This window comes from Aphelocoma coerulescens, chromosome 3 (genome assembly GCF_041296385.1).
Source record: "Aphelocoma coerulescens isolate FSJ_1873_10779 chromosome 3, UR_Acoe_1.0, whole genome shotgun sequence".
NCBI lineage: Eukaryota > Metazoa > Chordata > Aves > Passeriformes > Corvidae > Aphelocoma > Aphelocoma coerulescens.
This window is the reverse complement of record NC_091016.1, coordinates 20854440-20870402: the sequence shown is the minus strand read 5'-3', so window position 1 is coordinate 20870402 and position 15963 is coordinate 20854440. Positions and strand designations below refer to the sequence as shown.

General features: G+C 41.8%; 1 long non-coding RNA gene across 1 annotated transcript; it reads left to right on the top strand.

Annotated features, from left to right (window-relative positions):
- Nucleotides 1-816: 816 nt before the first annotated feature.
- LOC138107762 (uncharacterized) lies at nt 817-7300 on the top strand. The gene is made up of 3 exons (XR_011149690.1): nt 817-903; nt 1003-1126; nt 2348-7300. It is a non-coding gene; the product is annotated as an uncharacterized lncRNA (long non-coding RNA).
- The last annotated feature ends 8663 nt before the right edge of the window (nt 7301-15963 follow it).

Here is a 15963-nt window from a genome sequence, read left to right as displayed (position 1 = left end):
TTTGAAATTGAAATACATTTTCCAGGAATAGTACAGCTTGAGTTGTGGGACGCACTGAGTGGCTCCCAAAACATGTCCCAAGACACTCAGCACCATCTTAAAGAGAAACTGTGGCTGCAGATCCAGGTGAGAAACCTCCACCCTGTTCAGGATTGCCTTGGCCTTGAGAGCCCCCCAGGATGGGCAGGTGTGAGGAGGGCAGACATGAGAGCTGCAGAGCCTGGTCTGGTGTAGCTGCAGAAAGGGGGGAAATTTCAGCTGTGAGGGTCTCACAACCAGGACTGCTTGGGGAACTTGCCCCTAGGCTCCTGGCTTGGCAAGGACAGAGAATACACAGGTTTTTCTGAGTTGCCAAATGCCTCAAAGGGAAAAAAAAAAGTATTTCTCAAAAAGTTGGTGGCACAGAGAGTTCAGGAATTTCATTAGGAGTTACTTCAGTTCCTTCAGTGCTTTCTCTGCCTGTGCTTCACACCAAAAAGGAGAAGCTGAGGCTTCCTGTGCCTGGGGAAGAAGGCCAGGCAGAGAAAACCTCCCACAGGCATTAAACTCACCCCACAGCAATATGGGGATCCGTAACTTTCGAGGACACCAGGTCTCAAAGGTTTGGACCAGAACATTGACTCAGGATGAGACCCAGCAAGATGCTTTATTAAACCAGAGGGAGATAGACAAGTTTCAGCACAAGACGTGAAAATCTTAAAGAAGAAAATTATAATGCAAACAGACATCCCTGGGAAATCCTACCCCATCTGCCACTGTCTTCTAATCAGACTTTCAGGTGGTTTAATTCCTCGCTGGTTGCACCTGGAGAGGGAGCAGGCTTGTTACATCATCCCACCTGGCAGAAGGCTTGTCCTGCTGCAAGCACAGAGCTCTCTGTAGTTACCAGACCCTTCACTCCAGGTGTGAGCTAATTGTACAGAGGTTTTCCTTTAGATTCAGGATTGCTGGCAACCAAGACAGAGATGGATATTTACTGACTTATATTTGATTTATGGGCAGGTCCAGAAAGCAGGAAAAGAACATAATCCAGTGAGAGAAATGAAGAAAAAAAGAACAGAAAACCAAGCAGGGTTTATCTCATGCTTACCAGCAAATCTCCATATAACAAGCAGAGGAATTTCAGGTAATTAATTTAAGTCTTGGTGTGTTGCTTTCTTGGGAAAGGCATGTTTGTGCTCAGTTTTCCTGAAGGCTAAATTTGTTTGGAGCTCATTTATACCTGTCTTCAGGCTCTTTTTAGGGAAGTCTTTCAAAATGCTGATAGCACAAGTGTAACAGTCATCACCTATAGCAGTTTCTCACCTATTTTAAGAGCTTTGTCTAAGTATGGGTTGCTGGGTTTTACTCATAGGTTAGAGTACATCTGCACTAGCAAGCATAGCCCAGTAAGAATACATTTGTAGGTCGTGGCAGCTGATGCTCTGGACCTGCCCTCCACATTATATTTCAGGATTTTCTTTGAACCAGTTGTAGTCTGGTCACACAGTTTGAGTGCTAATTAGTGGTTAGGTTTGTTCAGGCAGTTAATTTTTTTTAATCTGCAAAGTGTCCAGTCCTTCATGCAGAGTGCTCTGTGGAGTTAATTGTAGGGAGTGGGAACAGCTGGAGTTGGCTTCAGATCTGTATGCCTGATCTGAAATAAAACTTTGGTGTTGAAAACACCCTTTGGACATTGCTATATTCCAGTGTGCTTGTAACAACTCACTGTAAGAAAAGTAGGGTATCTTTAGTACCCAGCCCCAAACAAAAATTGCTGTTAGACATAAAGGCCTCCCTGATAATGTCTGCAGGACTCAGTGTCTGTAATTCTGGCCCTCATCTTCCTCTTTAACCACCACACTGCTACATAGCACCTCCACAACCCTTTTCTTCAAACCTAAAGAAATAACTGTTTAAAAGAATTGTTTTCCTTTGAATAGGTTGAGATAAATATGGAAGTATTTTTAGATAGGCACTGTCTGAGGAAGCCATGTTACCAATATTGAGATCAAAAATCATGCAATTGTAACTTGTAGAAGTATTGTGTAAGCAAACCTGGAGCTGATGGAGTAGGTGAACTGGGAAAAATGGCTTGGGCAGGACTGGGTTGGGCCACTGCTCAGAGGCAGAACCACACTGAACAAACCTAGTCTTTTGGAAACTCTACATCCAGATTTCGCAAGACAGATCAGCTTTTAAACAAAGTTTTGGCAGTCTTCTCTGACACAGTTCTCACCAAAATAAATTCATTCCTGTATGGGAATTAGTCTCAATACGTTTCCCAATGTAGTCAGTATTAAAAATATCATAGGAAACCACAAGAGATTGGGCTACATTTTAAGATCTTTTCTTGTATCTTCTGCAGACAGGAAAGCTGCCATTTCCATTAAGAGTGAGACTTCATTGCTGCTTCTAACTACAGAGTGATTACACTTCCCCCTGGCACACTGCATATTGTTATGAACATTTTATGCAAGTATTCTGAATAGTCATCATTAATTCTTCTAGATTTCTAAGTGTTAGGCACCAAAGACTGACGATATAGACTGATGCTAAAAGATTTTTAAATCTGAGTTGTTGTAAATGACCATATTTGTGTTTAAGTAGCTGCTTGTAAGTTTTGCCTAAGTTCTAAAAAGCATCTTGGGAAGTCTGTTTTTATTATTACATATTGCCAAAAGTTGATTGCTAATTATAGAAAGAACCATTCTCTGCTAACATAAGTTTGTTCAGGAACAGTTCAGTTTAATTTGAGAACAGTTCAATTAAGCAACAGGAATATGAATTTAGAGTTTTTAGACACATTAATTGAGCTTTTGCCATCACCTAAGATAATCTAGAATTTTAGAGACTTCAAAAATAAACTTGAATTGTTGTTCATCTAATTCTTGGTGGTAGTTACCAGATATCCTGGGCGAAGGTTTCAGTGCTTGTGAGGAAAGGTGTGGCAATAGCCTGAGGCCTTTCTGGGGGGCAGCTTTGCCAGACCTGCATGTGAGCACAGCTTTGCATCTTATGCTGCTCTGATGCCCACTGAAAGCTTCCAGTGGTTACTCATCCCTGGGAACCATTGCACAGACACTGCTGCACACCAGCAAAGTCCCTGGCTCAAAAGCAGAACTTGGCACTAATACATACTCTGAGGCAAAATTCCTCTTCATTTCAGTGGGAGGAGGTATTTCTTCTTTTTCTTCTTTCTGGGAGTCCATAGCATCTAAAATGAATCAGTATATTAGAAAATGCTGCAGAGAGCAGATTGAGAGGGAGGATACATCCCTGAACAAATATCCCGAACACTGAATATAGAAAAGCCAATCCAAAGACCCTAAAACCAATCTGACTTCCTAAGGTGGACAATAGGCTAGAGTGGATACATAACTTACTTTTGCAGTCCTTAGTGGCCTTTCATAATTTGCTTTTTCCAAATTTGAAATTTGGCAGGCTGGTGAGATGTGAAAGTCCTGAAGTTGCAGCAATAAATAATGCAGACTAACAAAAGGGGGACTGTACAAACAGGACACTTTGATTTTAAAAATTGGTTTCCAAAACTGTGCAATGCTATTTATGGTCCATTATGTCTGCTAGGCAGGGAGCTACGACAGCCTAGGACTGGGGGTGGCCCTGAGCTCCATGCAGCTTGGATGGTCCAGCTTCTCTCACAGCTGTGGTGTCTGAAACAGGGAGAGAGACACGGCTCCTCTGGAAGCAATGGCAAAGCACCAGCAATTTCATTCCTACAGGGCGTGTTCAATCTCCACTGCAGGATGATCCCAGGACTCCACTTGAATCTGATTCATGAAGTCTCATTCTTTCAGATGCATATTGAGCCCTGTCAGCTGGAGCTCCTTCACTGAACAACCACATTTCCTTAGTACTCCCACTATCATCCACCAGGAATTCCTGGAATCAGAGAATTGCTTATGTCACTGCATATGCTTTTCCCTTATGTTTGGTTTTTGTGGGTTTTTCTGCTTTGAATTTTTTTAATGCTGGGAAAGAACAATCAAATTATAATCAATTTTTTATTAAAGTCATAATCATCTTTCAGTCTCTCATATGATGCAAACAGGTTTCAAATAATTGAGCATTAGGATGGTAAATCATTCTAATTGGAGTTTTAAAATAATCTGGGAAAATTGACACAAAAGCCCCATTAAAAAAAAAACAAAGTTAACAAGAAACCCATTAATACTGTGCAGTCATTTTTTCTGTTGCTACAGTGGTGTCCATTTCAAGCACTCCAAGTACATGACTCAGACTGCAAAGCCCCAGACTTTCATTAAAATAATAGTATTTGCAACATATGGAATGACAGTGTAAGGGAGAGAGTCACTTCTTCTAAGCTTTTTTGCCCTAGTTAAAATTCAATAATTGTCTAGATTACATTTCACCAGCATATTGCCATTAGTGAGTATGTTTAGACAGTATTTGTTTTCCTAATATACCTATACCCATGTAAGGATAAATGTGGAAAGGAATTATAATTTTGAAAGCATCTACTGCTCAGTCAGATCTTGCTGCCTGTACTAGAATGTGTGTGTATAAGCACAGACACAACTCGTGCATGCAGGTATAATTGTAGCCATGCTGGTGTGTTCAGTGGGACAAAGGAAGGAGAAAACCACACTATAGTGGATACTTAAGTAGCCTCTTAAAATTTATGTTTGAATTTGCACTGTTCAGGAAAGGGTGTCTTCTTGATTATCCAGTTTTCCAGTGCATGCAGTAGGAAATGAAAGCAGGAATGAAAGGAAGATGTTCTTGATTAACTAGGCTCCTGCTACAAGCAAAGGCTTTTATCCACCACTGGGTCACTACTAAACATTGGAGCCATTGCAGAGGTAGAGAGTTACTGTGTCAGGGTGGGCCAGAATATGTGTTCAGGTTAGCCCACAGGTATAACAACCAATGCAACTTTACAGAAGTTAGATGCTTGATTCCAGCCTTGCTCAGAAACTTTTTGTGTCAGCATAACTCTGTAGACTTCATTACAATTTTTTGTGACTGTACCAGCGTGAAACTGAGCCCAGCAGTATATGTCCATGTCACTGGGATTTAAAGTTGAGGCCTTCCTTCAACCTCACACAATGGAGAAAGTCCTGCTTTCTCTTTTTTTTATTTCAGAGGGATCATTAAAGTTCCATTGTTACAGGACTGCAACACAAAGAATGATAGATGTAATCAAAGGGTCTTTTATCTTCTTTTTTTTTTCTTTATTAGAAAAGTCAGCAGTTCTGCAGCAGTGATTCCTGAAGGTGTATAGCACTTCTGTGTTACTACAGCAACAGACAGCACTGACAAGACCAAGTTATAGATGAACTGGCTCCTTTTGCAAGACCAGATCATAACTAAAATGGTGGCAATAAAACTGCTGCATGTAAAATTGGTGGGATTAAAGGGTTAACAGGATAAATACAGTATAGGGAAGCACCTTATTTTACAAAGAATCTTCTGCAGTGCTTTACAACCCCTCAAGTCAAAACAGGTGGGAGAAACTAAATTCTAGTTGTGTTTTGCACTGTTCCACAAAGGCTTGTCCCATCTCTTGTTTAGGGATTAAGAAAGATCTCTAAGCAGGTAACTGTTCTCACAGTAGCAGAAAGGGGTGTGTCAAAGGGAAGGACAGGAATTTCCAAATAAAAGAGATAATGTAAAGTGCCTCATCTTGGATCAGCTGCTTCCAGCTAAATCAGACTTGCTCTGCTTTTCTTTCCACCTCCTCTGGGGATATGTATGACAGACATGAGGTACATAAGGGAAAGAGAGCAATCTCAACTTCCTTTTTCTTCCTTCATTCCTCTTCCTCCCTGAAAGACACAGGATCTGTATTCTTGCTAAAGCACCTTCCCAATAAATACCAGGTTTGTTTCAAACCCTGAGCCCATATAAACACCTTAATACAGTTTAGCTCTCAAAAGCATGCAGTGACGTGGGCTGTTATGATCTGAGTTCTTCAGGAAGGCTGACTGTAAGTTCTATTTATCCAGTCCACTCTAGTGTTTATGATACAGAAGTACTTTCAAAAACTGTGCCAACACGTTTACTAGCAGAGAAGCTGCTTAGGCTGGGCAAAACGTGCTTGTAGCAAGAGAGGTTAGGAAGAAATGAGGGATAAAATAACAAGCACAAAGCATTCTGTCAGTGAAACTGTATCTAATTTAGCTCCAATTGCTGATAGTGGGGCTGCTTCTTCTTCTCTTCTGTCTTCTTCTGTACACGGTGAGAAAGGAGCATACCCTAGAACAATACTGCTGTCAGTGACAGTTTCACATTGGCCCTGCCTCCTCAAAAGCAAGATGAAAGCCAGCAGAGTGGCTATGAAGAGCTAAATTACTGAAGAACAATGCCAGTCTATGTTGAAGTAGGGCCATGAGATTGAATTCCAGAAGCTCTTTAAAGCCATTATGTATTTACTGAGCCACTGTATCTACACATGTGCATGCTTGGAGATTGCCTCAAGACCTCTGAGTCTTAGCTTAAGCAATAATGAATGAGGTTGAGGCTCATGCACTTTGCCTTGACTTTGAGGGGGGAAAAAACCCAACCTGTAATGGAGAATGGTGTCAGCTGAGGAGATTGGTGGTAACCTGTTAAGCCATTCTGACTCATCTATGTTAAATCTCCTGCCTGTGCCCTTAGCTGCAGCTACCTGGACTTTCAGGCAGATTGAGAAATGAATGCAGAGATAGAGGAAAAAAACCCAAACAGCTCTCTGGATGCACTTGGCTACTCAGAAATACACCTGGAAAAAATGCTCAATTAAGAGAGACACCTAAATAATTCACCAACTTTTTAAAGTTTTACACTCTCTGTCATTGATTTCTGACTCTGGCATATTCATCATTATATGGCATGTTATTGAATTACTGACTCTCACCGAACTGAAACAAACTGGTCAATTCTTTATGTTCTTAAGAACAACAGAAAAACAGAAAGAGGCTGATCTTTCCATTATCCCAGTTCAACCCTGTTTTTCTTGTTCTTTCAAACCATTGCATGTTATTAAAATGAATATCCAGGTGTTGAATCCCTCCAGCTTTCATTTTGGTGTCATAGGACTGACCAAGTTAGACCTTTCTATAATTTAAGGTCCTTAAAAACCTGGAAATAAACACAGTGATTCTTGGAAAGTAGAATAGGATTCACTGCACAGAAATTCACTGTATATTTAACTATCTCCATAATAAAAATCTAATCTAGATAATTCTATAGTTATCTGATAAAAATAAGCCCTTTCAGAGGGTAATATATAAATCATTTTAGAGGTTTGTGTGTAAAAAACCAAATTCTGCTCTCCACTGCCTCTTGAGAGTCTAGACAGTTCACATTACAGAGGTTTTTTTGCTTTCTTTGAATTAAAAAGCCCTACTTAAATTGTGGCAAGACTTTGCATATATTCATCATTTTCCATCTGGAAAGTCTTCCATTATTAACACATAACCCAAGCTCAAGTAGAAAAATACTTTGTCTCCTATTTTATGTGAGGCACAGAGGCTTCTTTCTTGAAGATACATTCATCAAAGGGGCATTCCCTTAATAAAATGCTAGTCCTGTGAATATCCCCAGCTCCCTTTTCACCCCGTGTGACCTGAGTGAGCTTCACTGGAGGACACTGCCTGATTTAGTGGAGGTCCTGAAGCCTCTCTCTGCACTGGTTCTGGTGGCACCCCTCCTTCCTAGGTTCTTGGCCCCTTGCTGATCCTCCTGCTCTCCCATTGTCCTTCCTCATTCACAGTCCTTCATCAGAGAGCTCTTGGTACTGACTGAGGTTGGAGGTGCTGCTGTCAACTCAGGAAAAAACCATTCAACAGCTGTGGAAAAAGAGTCCAGAGCCCAGAAAAAGTGTCCACACTGTATCATTGTGTTCTGGTTGAAAAAATGTTATTGCAGAGCTGGTCATCACATGCAAATTTCCTGAGCCTTAATCTTGATTCCATAAATCTTCCCCAATTAATGCTCTTATGTAGAGAACAATGGCCAGTCTTCTGGATAATAGAGAGACAACAAAAAAGCACCTCTACTTGTCTGTATTTTGTTCATGGGAACTGTGAACACACATAGAGCCTGTAATACCAAGATTTAATTAAACTGGGAAGTTCATAAGGCCTTGATCAAAACAAACAACATTTCATTCATTGAGCAGCATCACTGGGATGCACTGAACTGATATTTATTTGATTATGGCAGCACCCAGGTTAAACATTCTGGTCTTGAAGATTTAGGATGTTAGAGATAGGAAAAAAAAAAGAAGAGACCAGACCCAGTAGTATACAGAGTGCTGGATAGCTTTTGGTATTCTCCTCTTTTCCTCCATTTTTTAAAGCTTCTTCTCTTCTGAGCTTGAAATATTAAAGACTACAAGCTGTTCTTCGTAACAGGAAACCTGCAGACACAAAACAATGTAGATATGCTTATGTCAGTTATGCCTAGCTGCATTTATTGAACTTCTGGTTTAAGCATTTCTGGCTTAAATGTACCTTCAATAAACCTTCAATATTTAGGGGTTTTTTCACTTGGGTCTAAGCATGCCTGTATTATAGAGCAACCTTGTGTTTTTCTGTGCTATACATACCTCATTCATGTCTTCACATTATCTATTACTGCTTATCTCTTAAAGAGGGAAAATGGAACAGATCTAGTGAAACGTACAGTTGCAAGGTAAATAAACATTTCTTGTGCATTTCTTCCTCAAACTTTATGGGCTGCTTCAATGTCATTAGTCTATAAGCTAATTTTCAAGGTCTTGGTTTGAAAAAAAAAAAATAAAAGCTTGACAGTTGCAAATAGCTCTTTTCAGAGCAAGGTGAGAATTGTAATTTTTCTACAGCCCCTTCTAATAATAAAGCAGACTATGAAGATAACTGTATCCAGCATTTGCCAGTAGCATAGGATGATTAGTAACATCCTTTAAACTTCCAGCCATAAAAAGCCAAATGGAATAAGGGAATTCTAACAGTACTTCCTGGAGGAGAAGGGTCTCAGGTCCCCCCTCCTAAATATAGACCACACAGCTCTAACTTTGATTGCACCCTACTGTAGATGACCAGATCATCTTTCTAAGGCAGCTCATACTTGTATCTCTCACCACCCGTAGCCTGACTGGCCATTTCAAGCTGATTTACCATTTCTGGATCCCCAAAAGCCGGAGTCATCTCCTGTGGTGCCCTGGCCACCTTGACCTCTCCTGTCCTGGTATCCCCCACCCTGTTCATGTCCCAGTGCCCAGCCAGCACCACCCTGTTGCACCCTGCTCTCCTGAAACTTTTGACATAAAGGGCCTGCAGTGAAATCACAGAGTGATGGTGCTCCCCCAAAAATACTTACTCAAAGACTCCTAGAGATTTGCCTCTTTCCTTACTACTCCAGAGAGTGTATCTACTTCAGCTGATGAACAAATGAGCTCACTGAATTTTGAAACCAATTTTGGCTCCTGTTCTCTCTGCAGTTTCTCATGTCTTGACTGATTGATTGATTGAGTCATCATTAACAGCCTGAACCTTTGAATGAAACCAGTGGGAGTCTTTCCACTTTTACCAGCAAGAACAGGCTGCTGCACAAGTTTCCCACATGAAAGTACAATCCACTAACACCTCAAAAAAATCCAAAAGACTGAGATCACAGCTCATAAGTCAGTTTAGTACAGAAATCTTTCACTGAGGCAACCGTTTGAGTACAATAAAAGAAATCTGTGGATGGTCTTTCTGTTTGTTTTATGCCCTGATTTTAGCTTGTATGACTTCATCTTTTTGCTCAATAAGGTGTGTGTGGACAGAGGCGGAGCGCTTTAGGTGTGCCTTGAGAACTACCTCATTCCTCCATTTTTTTTCTTCTCTCTCATCCTTCTCACTACCTCATGTGGTACTGTCTTCCTCAGGACTACTGAGGATAGGACATCTTCCCAGAGAACCTGATTTTGCTGTCAGTCAGGGGGATACCTGCGGATGGAGTCGTGGTGTGTGGCAGCAAACACTGGGTCATTTTCAGAATCCTTGAAAATATAACCTGAACCTGCCACCTAGCAGATAAAGGACCTACCACCAGGTTACTGAGGCAGGCTAACCAACCTTTTATCTGTTTTAGCCCCCAAAATCCCAGGCTGGATTTGAACACAGAAGCAGACATTTACAAAGGCTTTTTCGAGTACCCTTGATCTCATCTGTTTTACTTCAGTGACCATCGTCATTTCTTGGTCATAATGTCAAGGAAAGATATAATTAGGTTTATATTTATGTGCTTTGTGCAATATAGAGGGTTATTTTCTGTTTATGCTATTACTGCTTTGGGAGTACAAACAAAACTGATGAGCACATTATTATACCTTTATGAGGGCAAGTTATTCAATGCATGAACGCTGGTGACACTTTGAGTGCTGTGCTCACGATGCTTATTCTGATCAGAATGGTTTAAATAATACATGAACTCATGCATATACATATTGCAGCTCATCTCTTTCATTAGGAGCCTTGCTAAATTCTCTCAGCTAGTCCTCCTGAGCACTCACATGTTTTCAGGGTGAAAGTCCTTTTATTTGTCGCAGACAGGTTGCAAAATCTTGCTGAGATTTCATTTTAAATTTGTTTGGCTGTGCAACCTAGTTTAACAAGGGCAGCTTGCAGCCTTTGCTTTTCCTGTTCTTCCTGGGGGAACAAAAAAGAAAAAAAAAAAAAAAAAAAGGAGAGCTTATGTGAAGTGTTTTAATGTATGAAGAAAAAACATATGAAAGGAGAAATGGAAAATTGGATTTGGTAATTAAGATTTTGTGTTGGGACCCCAGTGCTCCCGGTTCAGTTCCCTAGAGTTCCTCTATAACCTTGGGCAAGTCATGCTAATCTTCCCCAGTCTCTGTAAAGTGGGGTAACAGTTCCTTCTCTTTTTTTCCCCTATGCCTTGTCTGTTTCACTCAGGTACAGCTTCTCTTTCAGTGTCTTTATATCCATGTCTCCAAACATATTCAGGAATTTTTATACACACCAAGTACTGGTAAGGAAAATACTTTCAATTTTATATACGTGGTGCTCCAATTCAGGATTACCATTTTAAACAAATATGTTGAAAAAAATGTATATTTAGAAAGAAAGCTCCTGCTTCCAGTGGTTTTGGGTAGAAAAGTAAGATTCTGTGTTGAGTGCAGGATGGTATCTGTGCATTAAATAGAGCTGGCACAGAGGAATGAATCCATCTCTCATGTCTGCTCTAGGCTCTGTTTACTTTGGAAGTGCTGCAAGAGGGTGAGGACGAATTCTAGAGAGAGATCTGATGTGTGGCAGCAGAACAGGACATGGAAGCAGTAAGAGACAGAGAGGAATGCATGCCAAGGATCCCTGCTGGGAAAAGAAGCTACAGTTGATTATGTGTCTCGTTTTTAAAGGGCTGCAGGCTTGTGCAGCTCTGTTTCTCAGGAGGGCACCTGCCCTCAGTGTCTGCAGTGCCTCCACACTGAACTTTAATGTATGACTTTGCATCGGAATGCCCGCCAGGATTTCTCTGTCCTTCCTGCCATCCACTGCCTGCTCTTTCTGCTGAGATAAAATGCAAGTGTCTGAAGCAAACCAAACACTGCCCCCCACCCCAGCCAAATCAAATTACTAGAAATAAATAGAATTTTAAATCATGAATCATACACCAGGACCTAACAGATCAGGACACTGGGGCCTGCTAATGGAGTGCTGCTGTTCATCACCTGGTGTGAGTGCCCAGCTTCTCCAGTTTGAGGTGGTCCAGGCTCAGTACTTCCACAGATGTTGCTCTGATCTCAAAAGTCCTCCAGGGTCGCAGAACAACATGAGGGTCATTCACAAAAATGTGAAACAAGGCTGGGCTGTTTCTCTGCATTCTGCCATAAGCAGTCTGTGCTGCTGCTCCTCTTCCACAGGCAGGACAGCACAGGGCACAACAGGGGCTGTGTCCATGGAAGTGTCACTGGTTCATTAGCTCTGATTGCTACATGACATAACACCCATCCCCACCCAGTCCTGGCACCATCCACCAGGCCAGAGTGACCTCCCTGACAGGCAGCAATCATCAGTCACTCTGTTCTGAAGAGAAGTGGATGGAGCAGCTCACCTGGGCTGCTCATCAATTTCTAGTGTCTTTTCTGTAGTTGTTCTGTGTTGTAAGTCTTGCTTTGCTTCAAAGCTGACATGGCGTGAGCAAAAATGGGGACTAATCCTGTAACTAAGGAATTTCCAATGTCTTTGCTGTCACTGGTCACCCCATTGGAAACTGTACAAAACCTGAAGAAAAAGGTTAAAACAGATCTACCTTGCAGCTTCCCTGCCAAGTCCATGAGGTTTTCATATCTTAAGAGCACCACTGGCACAGGGACTTTGGTTAGAAAAATTGCTGTATCCAATCTGTGCTCAGAATCCTGTTATACTGATGTACCCCAGGAATAAAATGCAGTCCTGCAATCCCTTGTATCGAGGGCCTGTGAACCAGTGAATGCCTCAGGGTTCTTCTTGATGCCCAAAATGACCCAATGCCAGGCCACTTGCAGGGTTCAGTGAGTTCAGAAGGGCTCTAGACCAGGAAATGTTCTCTTGGGTGATTATATTTAAATTTTTTAATTAATCATGTGTATTGGCCTGGTGAGGTTCACACAATTATTCACCTGGGTGTTAAAGCACTCCAAAGAGTTTCCAATGAAGAGTTTCCTATTTCTGGAAACAGTAAAGGAGCTGGAGAGGAAACATGAGAACTTTGCCTGGCATTGTTCTGTTTAGCACAGGGAGGCTGCTCTAGCTGTGAGCATTTCAGAGCGGCTTTTGTTCAGGACAACCTGGCAGGGAGAGAGACAAAATTGATCAAAGAAAAAAGCGAGGCAGTGGTTTGTAAGGAGCTTCCCCTTCTTATCCTTGTTGGCTGTGGGTCTGCTTGTGCCACTATTGAAGTTGATAGCAAGGTTTGAATGGCTTGAGTGGCAAAAGACCCTAAACAAGAGTACCTGTCTGATATCTTTTTATCTTTGTAACTAATTATAAAGAGTCTGAGGTAGATGATCACTCTGGGCTATTTTCTAGCTACCTTCCTAGCCTCCCTTTCTGTGCAGGTAGTGTTCAGGAAGCTTGTAATGTAACAGAGGCTCTGCCATCCAGTCTGTAGTTGCTTCATGTCATCCTCTTCAGGCATTTTATGTTATAAACATTTCTTTCTAATACCTCAAAGAGAAATACTCTAGTAATTATAGGAGCAATTTCCTTCCTTAGCTTTACTGTTTCTTCTCTCCTGTGCAGATTATTTCATTTAAGCTGATATCCTGAGCAATTATAGTACAACATCATTTGAGACGTAATCACCTCTGGCTAACCTCTTCAGGATCCTTTGGATATAAATGTGTTGATGTTTAAGCATCCCAGTGAAAACATTTCAGTGAGGAAAAAAGCAATATGAAACCTAATATTTCCCAGAAAACTTGGTCAGGAACAGAGAAGAACAAGTGCTCCTTGTTAGGGAGAGGGAAGGAATACCAGAAGAAGATATTGCATTGATTTTATGGTCAGAAAGAATAACTGTGATCATCTATTCCCATTGCCTGCAAAACACAGGCCAAGAATTTGGCCGCAGCCAGCACTACTGGCTATAATGAGCCACATCCAAAACCCTGTGCAGTCACTGGGAAAAATGCTATTGGCTTCAGTGAGAGCTTTGGATGGTGATCAGTGTGAGCAGAAGCCCAGCAGTGCAGCACAGCTGTGGGGAAATCCCTGGAACGTACTGAGCAGTGATCATTTGCCAGTGAACAGGGAGCATCAGTGCCTTCCTGGAGGCAGGACTTTGCCTCTCCCAGAATTTCTTCCCTGGCTCTGTGGCTGCTCTCACTGGGATGGGAAGGAAACTGGGGGAAAATGGCCAGGAAAGAACCACTTTTCCCTGCCTTCCTCCTCTGTCTGGAGCCACTGCCTCCAGGGCTACTCTCAGCAGCAGTTCCTGTCTCTGTTGAACACCTGCACAGAGTAACTTCTCTGTTCCCTGTTGTGGATGATATCACAAAGACAGCTGGAGTCTGGTGTTCTCATCTAATGTTTTGGTAAAAAGGGAGAGCTATTTAATTCTTTGGTTTAGGAATAGCTTAACAAAAGTTGAGAAATTTAAAGGTGTTTGTGAGTGTGGGCGGAGGTCATTTGACACAAAAAAAAAAAAAAAAAAAACAAAAAACCAAAACAAAACAACAGCAACAAATTGCTCCATCAGGAATGTATTAGATCTATCTGGCTGGTCTTGGAGAAAAATGCAAACAATCTAAAAGAAAAAAGTGCTCAGAAGTGCTCCTCTGGGGCTCCTTTGGGGCTTCAAAGCGCAGTAATTCAGAAATACTGCATTTGGTGGCAAAATTGCAGTTTGCATTTTAACAGTGGCAAATCTCAGCATAAATGTATAATCAATGTTTCCTACTCCTAAAAAAAAAAAGAAAAAGCAGAATCAGATTTTGAAGGAGATGGTACAACAGGCTAATTCCCACTGGTGATGTAAAACCTCTCTTTTCCACAGTTACGACTGCTCTGGTGTGCGTGCTCCCAGCACTACTCTGCAAAAGCAGGGAAGTTGAGTGGAAGCCTGCAGGATTTGGGATTTTGCATAAAAATATTCATTTTCAGACCACAGTTTAATTCCTTCCCAGGTGGCTAATAACTAAAAAGTGCTAGTTTGTGTGATATAGAGGCCACTGAGCCCTGCTTCTGTCCCTGATGAACAAACCAATCCAGCCAGGCTGCCAGCTGACCTCTTCAGCTGATGCAGCAGCTGCTGCAGTGGTCACTGAGAGACAAAAGCTCTCACTTGGAGGATGCTCCCTCACAGGAACATCCTCCCTGCACTGGCTGGGAGCTATGACAAGGCTCCCTTAACAAACAAGTTAAATAAGAGCCTCCTCTCTCCCTTCCCCTCCAGCCTCCTCATAGATAAGCGAGGGATATTTAGGAATATTTTTCTTTTTCCCCCCTTTCAACTTATGAACTTTTGCTGTAAGACTGTCAAGCAAGGTGACCAAGGCAGAATTTAAAGTCTGAGTTTCCATTGCTGAAATTACCTCAAAGGCACTCACATTTGAAAATTTCCCATTGCTGGGCAGCAGGGCAGCCTGCATACAAGTGTCTAGTACAATTTTAAATGCCTTCAGCACCCTGACTTCCACATGCCTCTTTTTTCCAGGCAAAGGAGGATGGACCAGACCAGGCCACATATTAAATCTGTTTCTTCTTAGAAATACAGCTTGTCTACAGCTGCTTGTTTCACTTGACATGCAGCCTCTTGCAGCAGCAGGAGAAAAGACAGCTCCTTTTTGGGCAGGAGTGCCTGCTGCTCTTAGAAGCAGCTTTGTGAGCTCTCATTGGCATTTGGGGGCAGGTTTACCTCTTTCTGATGACTTTTGAACATGAGTGTGGGGTTATTAGCAGCATCCCTATTATGTTTCTAACAGTCTTGGTGACATGCAGGAAATCGATGCCAGGAAACGTTAAGGAGCGTACAGAGGAAAGTTAGTGCAGTATGCTTGGGGGCCCATCCAGATTTAGTCAACAAGAATTGCTCTTCTCCAGGGATCACAGTCTTTTCTTTTTGTCCTGAGCAAGACCAAGACAATAATTGATACTGCCTGAGCTCTTTGCCTCTTTTTCAGTTGTCTGTGGTCAACATGTCCCAGCATCTGGGACCTTAAAGTGTTATCTTAGGAGCAGCATTACAGCATAGAAGTGAAGAATTGAAGGTGTTTAAGAGAATTATTGGGGATCCAATGACAAAAAAGAGCCCAATAAGAAATGAATTAACATCACATTTCAGAAATGTTTTTGACCCTCTCTGCATTTCAGGCTTCCTCTGAGACTCCTCATCCAGTCATATCACTTCTGCTTCCATGCTGTTAAATGTGGATCCTTGTTCTCTGCCCTGCAGAACTATTGCAAGGTATTCAGGTTTTAAGGAGCTGAATTCCACTCAAGCCAACTGGTGGAGTTTACTCCTCTAGTCTGCATCCCAGTTCCTTTGGAC